The 13,856-nt window shown below is 47.2% G+C and overlaps 1 protein-coding gene across 10 annotated transcripts in view; it reads left to right on the forward strand.

The window, feature by feature from the left end:
• The window catches only part of FRMD4A (FERM domain containing 4A), a 679,547-nt gene that overhangs the window by 415,046 nt on the left and 250,645 nt on the right, over positions 1 to 13,856 (forward strand). Inside the window, exon 1 of one of the 10 annotated variants that reach the window (XM_037739022.1) lies at positions 6,995 to 7,179. The exons of 7 other annotated variants lie outside the window; for them this stretch is intronic. The gene's annotated coding sequence lies outside the window, so the exon portion shown is untranslated. Of the gene's footprint in view, positions 1 to 6,994; positions 7,180 to 7,958; positions 8,142 to 8,687; positions 8,840 to 13,856 lie in introns of those variants that run through there. 2 more of the 10 variants (XM_017529829.2, XM_017529830.2) reach the window with 2 other exon arrangements.

Consider the following 13,856-nt stretch of genomic DNA (forward strand, 5'->3'; position numbering starts at 1 on the left):
CAGTGGCACAACCTAGGCTCACTGCAACCTCTGCCTCCCAGGTTCAAACGATTCTCCTGCCTCAGCCTCCTGAGTAGCTGAGACTGTAGGTGTCTGCCACCATGCCTGGCTAATTTTTGTATTTTTTAGTAGAGATGGGGTTTCACCATGTTGACCAGGCTGATCTTGAACTCCTGACCTCAGGTGATCTGCCTGCCTCGGCCTCCCAAAGTGCTGGGATTACAAATGCTGTTTTCTTAGCCAGCATGGTGATGCGTGCCTGTAATCCCAGTTACTGGGGGTCTGAGGCAGGGGATTTGCTTGAACCTGGGAGGTGTATGTTGCAGTGAGCTGAGATCGCACCACTGCACTCCAGCCTAGGCGACAGAGCAAGACTACTCCGTCTCAAAAAAAATAAAATAGTGCTGTTTTCTACCATTACTGACTCCCCTACTTTTTATTAGCAGGACGGATTTAACTATAAAAATATATTGGGTTATGATCACAATGCTTGGCTAAAAGAGAGTGATAAAGTGAAATTAGATGCTGTATGCCATGTGCAGGGTAACACATTTTGAGGATCTGGAATACAATAAAATTATTAAAACAAAAAGCACTGCCCTGATGCCCACCTTTGAGACATTCTTGACAAAGCGCATAAAGAAATATGCAAAGGTGGTGATGAAAATGTGCTGAGCGTAGAGATGTGCACGAATTATTTAGGGCATGGAAGAGGGGAACCTTGGGGAAGGCTTCGTGGGGAATGAGGCGTCTGAGCAGAGTTGGAAGAGTGAGTGGGAGTTAACCAGGTGTCAGGGAGGATGGGAGGGTTTTCTGTGCAGATGTACAGTCGTGCAAAGCAAGAAGGCAAGAAGCACAGGGACTCGTAGGAGCTTCTCACTGGCTGGGAGGTGAAACGCCAGCAGAGAGTAGTGGTTGGTGAGACCAGACAGCAGGCAGGCCCCGTTTCCAACCAGACTGTAGGCAGAAGCGGGCAAAGGCCACTTCCACACCTGTTTGCCGCTGTGTCCCAGCCCCCACCAGTGCCTGGTGAGGAACCAATGCCAACGAGCTTGGGCGTCACTCTGGGTGTGAGAGATAATTTCAGAAGGGGAGCATCATGATTATATTTCATTTTAGAGATGGAAGCAATTGGTTAGAAAGCGTTTCCATCAGAATTAAGTTCTTAAAACTGCAATGCTGCATCCAAGAATGTTCATTCATTCATTTTATTCACTCATTCGACAATTTGTTGTTGCTCTCGCCCTGTCACCCAGGCTGGAGTGCGGTGGCATGATCCTAGCTCGCTGCAGCCTCCAGTCTCTGGGCTCATGTTATCCTCCCACTTCTGCCTCTCGAGTAGCTGGGACCACAGGCACATGTCACCACCACACTCTTATTTTTTTAGAGATGGGGTCTCACTATATTGCCCAAGCTGGCCTCAAACTCTTGGCCTCAAGTGATCCTCATGCCTCAGCCTCCCAAGTAACTGGGCCTCAAGTGATCCTCATGCCTCAGGCTCCCAAGTAACTGGGCCTCAAGTGATCCTCATGCCTTGGCCTCCCAAGTAACTGGGACTACTGGCATGCATCACTACACCTGGATAATTTTTATTAAAACAATTTTTTTTTTGTAGAGTTGGCAACTTGCTGTGTTGCCCAGGCTGGTCTTAAAATCCTGGCCTAGTGTGATCCTCCTGCCTTCGCCTTCCAAAGTGTTGGAATTACAGGTGTGAGCCCCCATGCGAGGCCTCAACAAATATTTATTAAATGTTTAGTATGTGCCAAGGACTGTTCTAGGCTCAGGAGGTTTACCAAAAAGCCAAATGGACTTAAATCCCTGCACTCATGGGAAGGACAGGTAATAAACAAAACAGCTAAGTAAGTCAATTATACAGAGACAAATCAACTAGGGGAGAGATTAGGAACAGGAGGAGCAGCAGGAGGGCAGTGGGAGGAGTTGCTATTTTTAAGGAAGGTGCTTAGAAAAGATCTCACTAATAAGGGGGCATCTGAGCAGGGACCTGAAAAGGCAGGAGCTTGATTCCTGCTGGTATCTGGAGTAGTGCCTTCCAAGCAGAGGGAAGTGCAAAGGCCCTGGGGCTAGCGCCAGCCTAAAGATGACAGGGTGCCCGGGGCAGAGTAAAAGCCAAGAGGTAGGATCCTTGTGCTGAGTGGAGGCTCTAATCTGCAGGATCAATGTTAGATTAGGAACTGATGGGACGGCACATGAGACTGTCAACTCCCAGGTGGCTTCACTGTAACTGGGACTCCTTCCACAGTTAATAGTGAATATAAAGTAATTCTGCGGCCATGCTGCCTGTGACCGCCAGCATATTTCATGTGTACAGCACATGGCAGGCAAGCATGGACAATAAGAGCTCAAGCCTCCAAAGGACAACTCTGGGTTCAAATCTGATTGGCAGAGTCCCCTCAGGCATGTGGCTTCATCTTCTTTTTTGTTCAGATACAGGATCTCACTCTGTCACCGAGGCTGGAGTGCAGTGGGGCAATTTCGGCTCACTGCAGCCTCTACCTCCTAAGTTCAAGCAATTCTCAGCCTCCCAAGTAGCTGGGACTAAGGCTCCCCGCAACCACACCCGGCTAATTTTTTTTTGTATTTTTGGTAGAGATGGGGTTTCACCATGTTGGCCAAACTGGTCTTGAACTCCTGGCCTCAGGTGATCCATCCACTTTGGCTTCCCAAAATGCTGGAATTTCAGGCATAAGCCACCATGTCTATGTGTCTAAATTCTAAGACGCATATCTTAGAATAGGCCAGGCACGGTCCTATCAGGTGGCCTGCCCCGTTTCGAGGCACTCAGCAGACATAGGGTCTCATGTCATCTGCCCATCACATGCAGATGTTCTCTCTTCCTTCTTTTCTGGCTGCCATCACCCTCCTCATCCCTTCCTACCTCCCCCATTTCCAGACCTCAAGCTCCTCTCTTCTCTTTAAGAGTTCAGCTCTTTTCAAAATAAGCTCCTTTAGTCTGTGTAAGAGAAGCAAGGGTTACCCCAGGTATTCAGCTCTCCAAGTCCTGCTGACCCACCGAAAGGGCAAAAAGAAAACTATTTCTGCTGCTTTCTGACTTGTCTTCAGCAATGACAGCAAAACACAAGGCAAAGGCCCATACACCAGCCAGCATGTTTCTCTTTTCAGAAAGACTCTTCGAAAAGTATTCAACTCGAGCTGAAAATGGAAGCACTCTAAATTATTTAATCACAACTGTATGTTAGGGTTGGTCAGTGAACCAACATTTTGCAAAAGATTATTTGATTCATGGCCATGTATGCCTAGTGTTCCATTTTTGGAACGCCATATAACTCAACAATGGAACATAATTTTCTCTCTTCAAATTCTTGTTTCTTGAATTTTTCTAGGTTACATACGCGACTTTCATGCAAAAATTCAAAAATCTGCAACGTCAGGCATAAATGGGTTAAACCTTTGCAAGTAGCTGCCTGAATTCTCAGTGGTAGAATTGGCTACTCTCTGGGGGCAGTCCACTGTGGCATTCTGGCTGGTAAGGCTTTTTAGCTGTGAACTCCTAGGGTAACACTGGTGAAACAGGGAATCTTTTTCCTTTATGTTTTCATTTCCAGGTAACTTAAGTTTGAATTTTATTTTATTCATCGAGTTTTACCATGACCTATTTCTTTTCTTTTTCTTTCTTTTGTTTTACTTTAAGTTCTGGGATACATGTGCAGAACGTGAAAGTTTGTTACATAGGTACACATGTGCCATGGTGGTTTGCTTCACCTATTAACCCGTCATCTAGGTTTTAAGCCCCACATGCATTACATATTTGTCCTTATGCTCTCCTTCCCCTTCCCCTCTAGCCCCAGTAAACCCTGGTGTGTGATGATCCCCTCCCTGTGTCCATGTGTTCTCATTGTCAACTCCCACTTATGAGTAAGAACATGTGGTATTTGGTTTTCTGTTCCTGTGTTAGTTTGCTGAGAATGATGGATTCCAGCTTCATCCATGTCCCTCCAAAGGACATGATCTCATTCTTTTTTATGGCTGCATAGTATTCTATGGTGTATATGTGCCACATTTTCTTTATCCAGTCTATCATTGATAGGCATCTGGGTTGGTTCCAGATCTTTCCTATTGCAAATAGTGCTGCATAAACATATGTGTGCTAATTCAAGAAGTAGATATTAAAAAGATAAATAAAACATAAATAAACACATGTGTGCATGTATCTTTATAGTAGAATAATTTATAATCCTTTGAGTATATACTCAGTGATAGGATTGCTGGGTCAAATGGTATTTCTGGTTCTAGATCCTTGAGGAATCACCACACTGTCTTCCACAGTGGTTGAACTAATTTACACTCCCACCAACAGTGTAAAAGTGTTCCTATTTCTCCACAGCCTCACCAGCATCTGTTGTCTCCTGATTTTTTTAATGATCTCCATTCTAACCAGTGTGAAATGGTATCTCATTGTGTTTTTGATTTGCATTTCTCTAATGACCAGTGATGATGAGCTTTTTCTCATATGTTTCTTGGCCACATAAATGTCTTCTTTTGAAAAGTGTCTGTTCATATCCTTTACCCACTTTTTGATGGGCTTGTTTTTTTCTTGTAAATTTGTTTAAGTTCCTTGTAGATTCTGGATAATAGACCTTTGTCAGATGGGTAGATTGCAAAAAATTTCTCCCATTCTGTAGGTTGCCTGTTCACTCTGATGACAGTTTCTTGCGCTTTGCAGAAGTTCTTTAGTTTGACTTGATCCCATTTGTCAATTTTGGCCTTTGTTGCAATTGCTTTTGGTGTTTCAGTCACCATGACCTATTTCTGTTAGTGCTTCAAATTCTTTAAATGTAGCTTTTTTCCTTCAATTCTTACCTATTCCCACTCCAGGCCCCCCAGCACAAAAGGTTTTGGGAGGAGTAAAGAGATCTTGTGCCAGGTAGTAGTTTTGGTTGTGGGGATACAGTGAAAACATGGCACATATGCCCCATGGAATACTATGCAGCCATACAAAGAATGAGATCATGTCCTTTGCAGGGACATGGATGGAGCTGTGGACCATTAATTATCCTTAGCAAACTAACACAAGAGGAGGAAACCAAATACTGCATGTTCTCATTTATAAATGGGAGTTAAATGATGAGAACACCTGGACAGATGGAGGGGACAGCACACTCTGGGGCTTATGAGAGGGTGGAGGGTGAGAGGAGGGAGAGGATCTGGGAAAACAACTAAAGGGCTTAATAACTCAGTGACAAAATAATTTGCACAACAAACCCCCATGACATTAGTTTACCTTTGCAACAAACCTGCGCATGTACCCCTAAACTTAAATAAAAGTTTTTGTTATTTTTTTTAAAAAAAAAGCCCACAAGGATTATGTTTATTAAGTCAGGCTCTAAGTGCTTTATATATATTAACTTATTTAATCCTCATAACAGCCCTATAAGATAGGCAGTATCATTGTCCACCCCCATTTCATAGATGAGTGTTCTCAACTGAGGCACAGAGAGGTTAAGAAACTTGCCTAAACTTGCACAGCTAGTATGTGGCCCAGGCAAGATTCAAGCCCAGGCAGAATGGCCTCAGTCTGTGGCCTTTGCACAGGGCTGTGAATACTGATGGTGGCTAAGTGTTAAGAAAAAAATTAACAAGATGGTGATACATTAAGCACCTGGGGGAAGCCATTCCCCACGCACTGATTGCCGAAGGTTATCTAAGAGGCGGGGTTTGAGCTAGAACCTGAAAGACGACCAGCAGCCAGCTACCCAAAGAGTGGGGTAGGGAGCAGGGACTGGCCTTCCAGGCAGAGGAAGCAGGAAATGTGAATAATGTGTGATGAAGACAAAGAGGTTGTGGCAGGAGCAGTAAGAAGCCACTGGCAGTTTTTAAGTAGAGCAGTGATGTGACCTGAGCTCTTTCTTCAATCTGGGCTGCTGGGTGACCTGGGAATGTGTGACCTGGAACATAGGGGAGTCTGGAAGAGGGCTCTGTAGCTGGAGGGTAGGGGTGACATGGTTTTGGGTGGGGCTGGGTGGCAAAAGATAAGACTGGATGGCCAGGAGGGCCTGGTACTCAGGACCTTATGGCCATCAGAAGGAATGTGGACTTTTTTCCCTACAGCCAGGGAGGCCCTGAATGGGTTTTAAATGGAAGTTGTAGGAGCAGACCTGGGTTTTAGGAGAATCGCTCCAGCTGGAGCGGAGAAGGCATCAGAGAGAGACAAGATCAGCACCCATGCACAAAGCTGCCGCAGACATCCTGGCGAAAGGTGAGGTGGCCTGAGCGCACCTGGGGTCAGCGGTCGCTCAGCACCAGGCACTGTCGAGATAAGGGACTGCCCTCATGACCTTTCCAGAGGTATTTATGAGGACAGGCTTGGTGATCAGGCGATCAGGTGAAGAATGAGAGAATGGAGGGAGGGAAATGAGCCCTCTCTCCCTGTTTCTGGCTTTGGGGAGGAAGAGGGAGCCTGGTGTTTACTACCTGCAGGCAGGATTGGTCAGTGAGACAAGTCCAGTTTAGGACATACAGAAGGTGTCAGTGGCCAAGGGGGAAAAGCAGCAGGTATAAAGGTGGATAGAGTTCAACACTCCTCTAAGAATGGAAACAAACTATTGGAAGAGAAATTTTGTAGGTTTGGGCTGGGCACGGTGGCTCATGCCTGTAATCCCAGCACTTTGACTGAGGTGGGTGGATCACCTGAGGTCAGGGGTTCAAGACCAGCCTGGCCAACATGGTGAAACCCCGTCTCTGCTAAAAATACCAGAAAATTAGCTGAGCTTGGTAGCGGGTGCCTATAATCCCAGCTACCTGAGAGGCTGAGATAGAAGAATCACTTAAATTCCAGAGTGGAGGCTACAGTGAGCCGAGATGGCGCCACTGCAATCCAGACTGGGTGACAGAATGAGACTTTGTCTCAAAAAAGAAAAAAAAAGTATTGTAGGTCTGAACATTTCCTCATCGCCCATTATGACATGTTGCAGTCAAAACGAATTAGGACTAGAACTAGGTCTGAGACCAGAGAAACAATACTCCCTGTGAGGACCTCAGAGTACAAGGAGATGGGCTCCAATTGCATTACCAAAAAATGGGGCTTTCCATTGGAATCAGCCCCACGGACTTTAGAGAGGTACCTGGGAATCCCAGTCAAACCTGGCTTCCCATTCCTCAGATTCAGATCATCAAGTCCCCACTCAGCTTGAAATAAGACAGGTAATTAAGACCAGCCTGGGCAACATGACAAAACCCTGTCTCTACGAAAAATGTAAAAATTAGCAGGGTGTGGTGGGCTGTGCCTGTGGTCCCAGCTACTTAGGAGGCTGAGGCAGGAGGATCAATTGAGGCCAGAAGGGGGAGGTTACAGTGAGCCATGATCATACCACCGGACTCCAGCCTGGGTGACAGAGTGAAATCCTGTCTCTAAAACAAACCAACAAACAGAACAGGTACTCCTTAACACCAGTGTTTAACTTTTATTCCAACACTAACTGTATACACTTTCCCTTTCTATTGATTGTGAGGCCTTTTGAGCTGTTAAAATTTTTTGCCAGTGTTGTTTAGAAAACAAAACATGACCTGTTACTGGAAAAGGGTGTAATTTTCAGTCAGCTGGAAGATAAGATGTGAGTGATTTCTTTTTATTACAAAGTTCTTAAGTCCTCGGAGCCCACCTGTATCCTGGGAATGATGGTTCTGCATCTACCAGGCACTAGGTCTACTGCGGTGGGAGGAAATCCAGTCTCTCCCCTGAAGAGTGGATGGGTGCAGGTTGGAAATTAAAGAGATGCACGGATTCTAGAGGAAGTTTTTACCCCAGAAACAAGTCGGCTTTTGCTAAGTGGAGGCTCCTGCCAGCATCCCCTTTTATTTTATCACCATGTTTTGACAATTCTTGAAAAAAGAGCAAATTGAGCTCCTCAAGCGATAAACATTTAGACATACCCTGTGAATTGAGTTATTGTTCTTGGTGGGGAATCTTCCCAGAGTTTCTCTTTTTTGGAAAGAGAACGTGTCAGCCCGTTTTCCTCCCCCGGGTCTCTCGCCATGGAAGTCTCCCTCTCCCAGTCATTGTTGCAAAGCCTTGACAATAGCCCACGACTGGGTTATCCTGCAGCAACTTCCATTGAAGAGTTGAGGGGAGACTAAAATTCAAGACAATTGGACTAGATCGAGGGGTAAGAGCTTCGCCTCCAGCCAAAGGAGCTGCTGCCTCCGGGTCCGCAGGGTAGGAGAGGGCCTCGTGCGGTGGCTTCGGGTGGGTTTTGTGGAGGAGCCGGGGGTTCCCCGCCTGGGGACCGCCGTGCTGGGCATCCCGCGCGCTTCGGAGACGTGCAGCCTCACCCGGGAGCGAACTTTGTCTTGCCTGCTGCTGCGGCAGAGAGGGGCTGGGAAGCCAAGCCTGCTCTGGGGGTGACCCGGGGCGTCCCCAGCTTTACGGACGGGCGTGGGCGTGCATTGTTGTCCAGGATCTGGCGGCGCTCGGAGACCCCGCGGCGGGCGTTGGCTGCGGCGGTGGCGCGCGGTGCCCGCCTTGTACCCGACCGAGCGGCGCGCCGGGCGCTGGCTCGGGGCGCACCACCATGCGGCGGGCCGGGCGCGGGCGAGGGGCGGGCCGGCGGCGGGGCTCCCTGGCTCCGGGCCAGGCTCGGCGCGAGAGGCTGGAGCCGGCGATGGGCTGACGCCGAGGGCCCGCGGCAGGGGCGGCGGCGGGGACGGGGCGGGGGCGCGCCAGCTCTGGCTGGGCGGCTGCGGGCGCCGAGGCCGCCTAGTAGGCCAAGGGCCTGCGCCCGGGCGAATGGGACGCCCGTTCCTAGGGACCAGCCTGTTCCAGCCTGAAGTTCCTCGGCTCCTTTGGAAGCGCAAAAAATAAAAGGTAATGTGTCTTTGTTTCCCTGTGGCTGTGGCAGGGAGGCGACTGGCTGCAGCCCCTCGCCTTCTGTGTTTTCACGCTGGGCCGGGGAAAGGGACGCGCCGCTTCTTCTTGACTGGGGGCCTGGAGTCGTTAATTTCGCGTATGTTACAGTTTTTAAATGCAAACCCCACGTGGGGCACATATTGTGCGTTCTGCTGCAGCCCTCCCCGCGATACGCGCGCTCTCTCCCCCCTCCCCCACCCCACCTTGGGCACCTCAGTCCCACGCTGTCCGAATCCACCCGGGGAGATTGGAAAGGACGTGGCTTTAGGCAGGCTGGGTGGGCTTTTTAAAAACCATTTTTTGGAGGTGACAGAGGAGCCCTTTCCTGGGGATGCAGGACAGGGCGTTGCAGACAAGGGTGACGGGGCCGGCCGCGGTCGCCGCTGCCCGGGGCTGCTAAGATGGACTGCTTTTTACGTTCCAAATGGCTGCAGCAAGTTTGATGCAGAGAAAACGGACGCTGGGAAGGGGAGGAAAACAGAAGGGAACCCCCCTTTAGTACGTGCTCACTTAAAATTGGCTAAATGCGTTGCTTCTGTATTGGAGGCAGCTGCTCAAATGTTGGTGCACGTTGAATTCGGAAAAGATTCCCCGGTGCCGCACGGAGAGAGAGCTGTGTGGGTTGCCCATGTGTAACGAGCAACTCGGTGCCTTTTTCTCCAGTACCCTGTGAGCAGAGTAACTGCTCGTAGATTCAGGCGTATTCTGCGAAATTTCCAAGGGGTGGCTGTGCTAATAATAGCTCTGGCGGCGGCTTCTTAATAGACATCCTCATTCTGAACGAGGCAGCCATGCCAGCCCCCCGGGATGTGCAGCTTGCTGAGACGTGAGAACCAATGCCCACAAAGGACTCCCTGACCCCACCATGAATGGATGCGGCGGCTCTGGCTCCCGTATGAATGGAGCATCCCGATGGAGACGCTGCTACTGCTGTTTCTGGCTTCTTTCAGTTGGAATCCTCACAGATAGTGATGACAGGGGTTGCTTGGAAAACCTAGACAGGCACATTTCTAAGTCTGAGCGGGTCGGTGGTGACAGCCAGTTCTATTGGGATTGGATATGCCTTGACCTGATTGAGGGTTCAGCCGCTGGTACCCCCCTTCCACCTCCGCATCTATAAGTCGTCCTTTTCCACCAGCATGACTGATCTGTGGGAAAGCACCGCTCAGAGAGCCCGGGACAAACTGCTGACTTCATCCTGGGAAGCCACTGCTGACACTGGGGAAAGTACCTTAGGAATTGGATACAGTAATGTGTCCCTTTGACTTCATGAAACTTAGCTGTGTATGCCTCGTCCTTCAAATGTGCAGCAAAGTGCTTTTGCATGGGGTGAGGGGCGGGCAGGAGTTAGGGGAGAGGAAGACACATTTCATTATTTTGGTTTTGGTCTTTAAATTGCATCAAGCCCATTCATAGCATTAAGCCTCATTTATGATGAAGTGTGACTTGGATAGGGCTAGAAGCCCAAAGTCTCAAATCAACAGAAGTCTGGTTTGGTTCTCAAAGTGTTACGCTCTTGCAACCTAGAAGGTCAGGAGATGAGCCAATTTGTACGTTGTACTCTGTTGGATCCATTCTGTTGCAAAGGATGTTTGAGTTTATTTAGGGTGCAGCAGCAATATGGGCCCTGTGGCAAATAGATTTGAATCCACTTGGTCCTGAGAAGTTAAAAAGCTACAATTAATTGAATTAGAGGCAATATTTGGACTTGCTTTGAAATTAACACTAGATTGTCCAGCCAATGAATACAATGTTTCCTCCAGATAAGTAGGAGAGAAGTAACAACTGGTGGTTAAATTGTGCAGGTAGAAGTAATGTTTTAGGGGAAAAAATAAAGGGGAATTAAATTCATTAAAGGGGAATTGTTTTAGTAGAAATGAGGATCAGAAAATCTCTCCGCTTTCTTTTGTTCTGACCAAGTGTGATCTGCCACTGCTATTGCTATATTGTTTTTGGTATTTGTCTTGAACTAATTTTATTAATAAGACATGTTATTTATGGCACAGGGTCTCTTTGTAATTTGGAGACATTGTTATCCAGTCCCCCGATAGCCTGGCAGGTGGTTGGCACTATTAGCATGATCCTGTCATTGGGGAAACTGAGACCCCTTGAGGTTCAGTGAGTTGCTGATTTCATAATCCATGAAAACAGTGTCCCAGATGCGCACCACCCTTGATTTTATTGTCACAGCAAAGTTACAGCCTGAGGTCAAAGGAAAAGACACACAATGAGTCCTTATTTGGTTCTGGAACTTGGGAGAAGAGCTCTGTAGAATAGCAGACATGCAAGAGATACCAAGGAAAGAGCTCTTGAATCAGGCTTAAGGAGTGGATGCAAAAAGTGGGATTGGTTTGTAATGTGAAAGAAAGGGATGTGGAAGGTTCAGGAGGTCTCATATTGAGGGGACTTGCTAGGCTACCTTTGTCTTTAAGTGTCGGGCGAGACCACTGTCAAAGATCATTACTGACTTTACTGCGTAAATATACCGCTTGTGTTCACATTGTTTATGTCTGCATGCACACGTGCGTGCACCATGCTTATAGTTCAATTCATGTGTCCTGCAAGTCATATACTTACCCCTTACAAGACTTGGGTTTAGCCTGACGCATCACACTGAATGAAACTATAATGGGGCAATTTACAATCTGAAGCTTTGTTCTTAGATAGTTTTGCGTATTTTAAAAAAAGGAACAGTATAAACTTTGGAGAATTCCTAGTTCAGTATGTCAAAATGAGAAATAGACATGCTTACAGTTAACTAGCTTATGAAGTTCTTTTAAACTACTCTCCATAGAGTATTAGAATGTCTCAGTCTGGGGTCAGCAGTGACAAATGTCATATTTTTTGGATAGCACCTGATGTGATGAGAGGACTTGTGGCAGAAATTCTCTTTTTTGGTTTATCTGTTGTGAAAAATCTCAGCATCTTAGAAGCAATTTCTGGGGCCTCATAGGAGGGCAATAGGGTAATGACCTTCTAATGATTCTTCCGTCTAAACCCTAAAAACTATATTCCTCTTGAGCTGAAACAGGAGCTCTCTTACCTTAACAGGATCAGCAGGTAACTCAGGCCCATGTGGCCTCGTGACCTCCCTGGGACATTGCATTTTTATCCATTCACCCCACCTTGCCCATTTCGGATACTGTGCTGTCCACCACTCTCTAGAAATATCATGAAAGGAACAACAACAACAAGAGATGTTGGGGACGGGCGCCGTGGCTCACGTCTGTAATCCCAGAACTTTGGGAGGTTGAGGCAGGCCGACCACCTGAGCCAGGAGTTCGAGACCAGCCTGGTCCGACATGGTGAAACGCTGTCTCTACTAAAAATACAAAAGTTAGCCAGATATGGTGGTGGGCATCTGTAATCCCAGCTACTCGGGAGGCTGAGGCAGAGGAATTGCTTGAACCCAGGAGGTGGAGGCTGCAGTGAGTCAAGATTGCACCATTACACTCCAGTTTGGGTGGCAGAGTGAGACTCCAACTCAAAAAAAAAAAAAAAGATGTTGGTTGTCTCTGAAAAGTTAGGTATTGACGTGAGAAAAGGAAGCAAAGGGATCATCGCATCAGTTGTGGAGGGTATGTAGATGTTTTGGGTTTTCCCACAATAACAAATCAGAGTCAGAGAACTGGGGAAAGTGGCTGCTAAAAATCTGCTCTCGTGGGGAAAGGCGTGCTGGATTTCCTCTTGAGGGGTTTCTTCCAGCCGTAATCAGACTCAAGTACAACCGTAGTATTTTCCATTGTTTTGTTTCAGAACATTTCATCTCCAGAGCTGGTACAGTAGCTCTTGGAACTTTGGGCTTTGGAGTCACGGTGGCACACAAAGGCCAAACGGTCTTACCACTCTCTTCTGCAAGAAGTTTTCCACATCAGCATAAATCCAGCTTATCAAAAATTCTCTCCACAGCAGTTTCATTTTAGCTCCCTAAATCCATCAGCTGCCACTCTTTCCTTTGTCCCATGGAATCAGCACAGCTTTCTCTTGTAAGGAATAATTTAGACACACCCTTACATTGCAAGTAACAAGCTCTACCACCAGTGGGGCATTATTCAAAAAATGCCTATCACTGTTCCTTTCTTACTTTTACAGAAGATGATCAGAGCTGGTGCTACTGTTTAGTACATTGCACTAATGCTTATTTAGGGGGCGTGTGTGTGTGTGTGTGTGTGTGTGTGTTCAGTTCTTAACTATATCATTGGAAATTGGGCATTTTTCTCCCCAAAGATAAACATTCTTCCTCTTCCACTTAAAGGTGGAGATCACTGCTAAGAATAAAAGCCACGATTGTCGGAAAGTGATAGAGGACTATGGGGGATCTGGTTCAGTTCAGTGGGCTTATTACTACCAAATAATCAAGAAGAAATGAGTGGTGGTCTTGGTTTGAACCAAATGAGTAACCTCCCTACAGATATACAAGCATAACTAACTCTCATTCAGAGAAGTAGCTTGTAGGATATAGCGTGTTAGGAAGTGCGATCTCTATGCCGTGTAGAGTTTTCTGGCTTTTTGTTTTAAAGGTGGATCTTTGGCCAGGCACATGCTCACACTTGTAATCCCAGCAGTTTGGGAGGCTGATGTGGGTGGATCACGAGGTCAGGACTTCAAGACCAGCCTGACGAACATAGTGAAACCCCGTCTCCATAAAAATTGGCCGGGTGTGGTAGCATGCACCTGTAATCCCAGCTACTCAGGAGGCTGGGGCAGGAGAATTGCTTGAACCCTGGAGATGGAGGTTGCAGTGAGCCAAGATCACCACCACTGTACTCCAGCCTGGGCGACAGAGCAAGATTCCATCTAAAAAACAAAACAAAACAAAATGAAACAGGAGGCTGGCCACTGAATGATGCAATACAAGAAGAAACTTGTGTGTGGTTGAGAGCATTGGTACATGCATACCCTTTGCCCCAGACTCTGACTTACATTCACATGTTCCTTGCTCCTGTCTTCCTTTTTTTTTTTTTTTTTTTTTTTT

The sequence above is a fragment of the Cebus imitator genome, unplaced genomic scaffold (genome assembly GCF_001604975.1).
Source record: "Cebus imitator isolate Cc_AM_T3 unplaced genomic scaffold, Cebus_imitator-1.0 Scaffold61, whole genome shotgun sequence".
In the NCBI taxonomy this organism is placed as follows: domain Eukaryota; kingdom Metazoa; phylum Chordata; class Mammalia; order Primates; family Cebidae; genus Cebus; species Cebus imitator.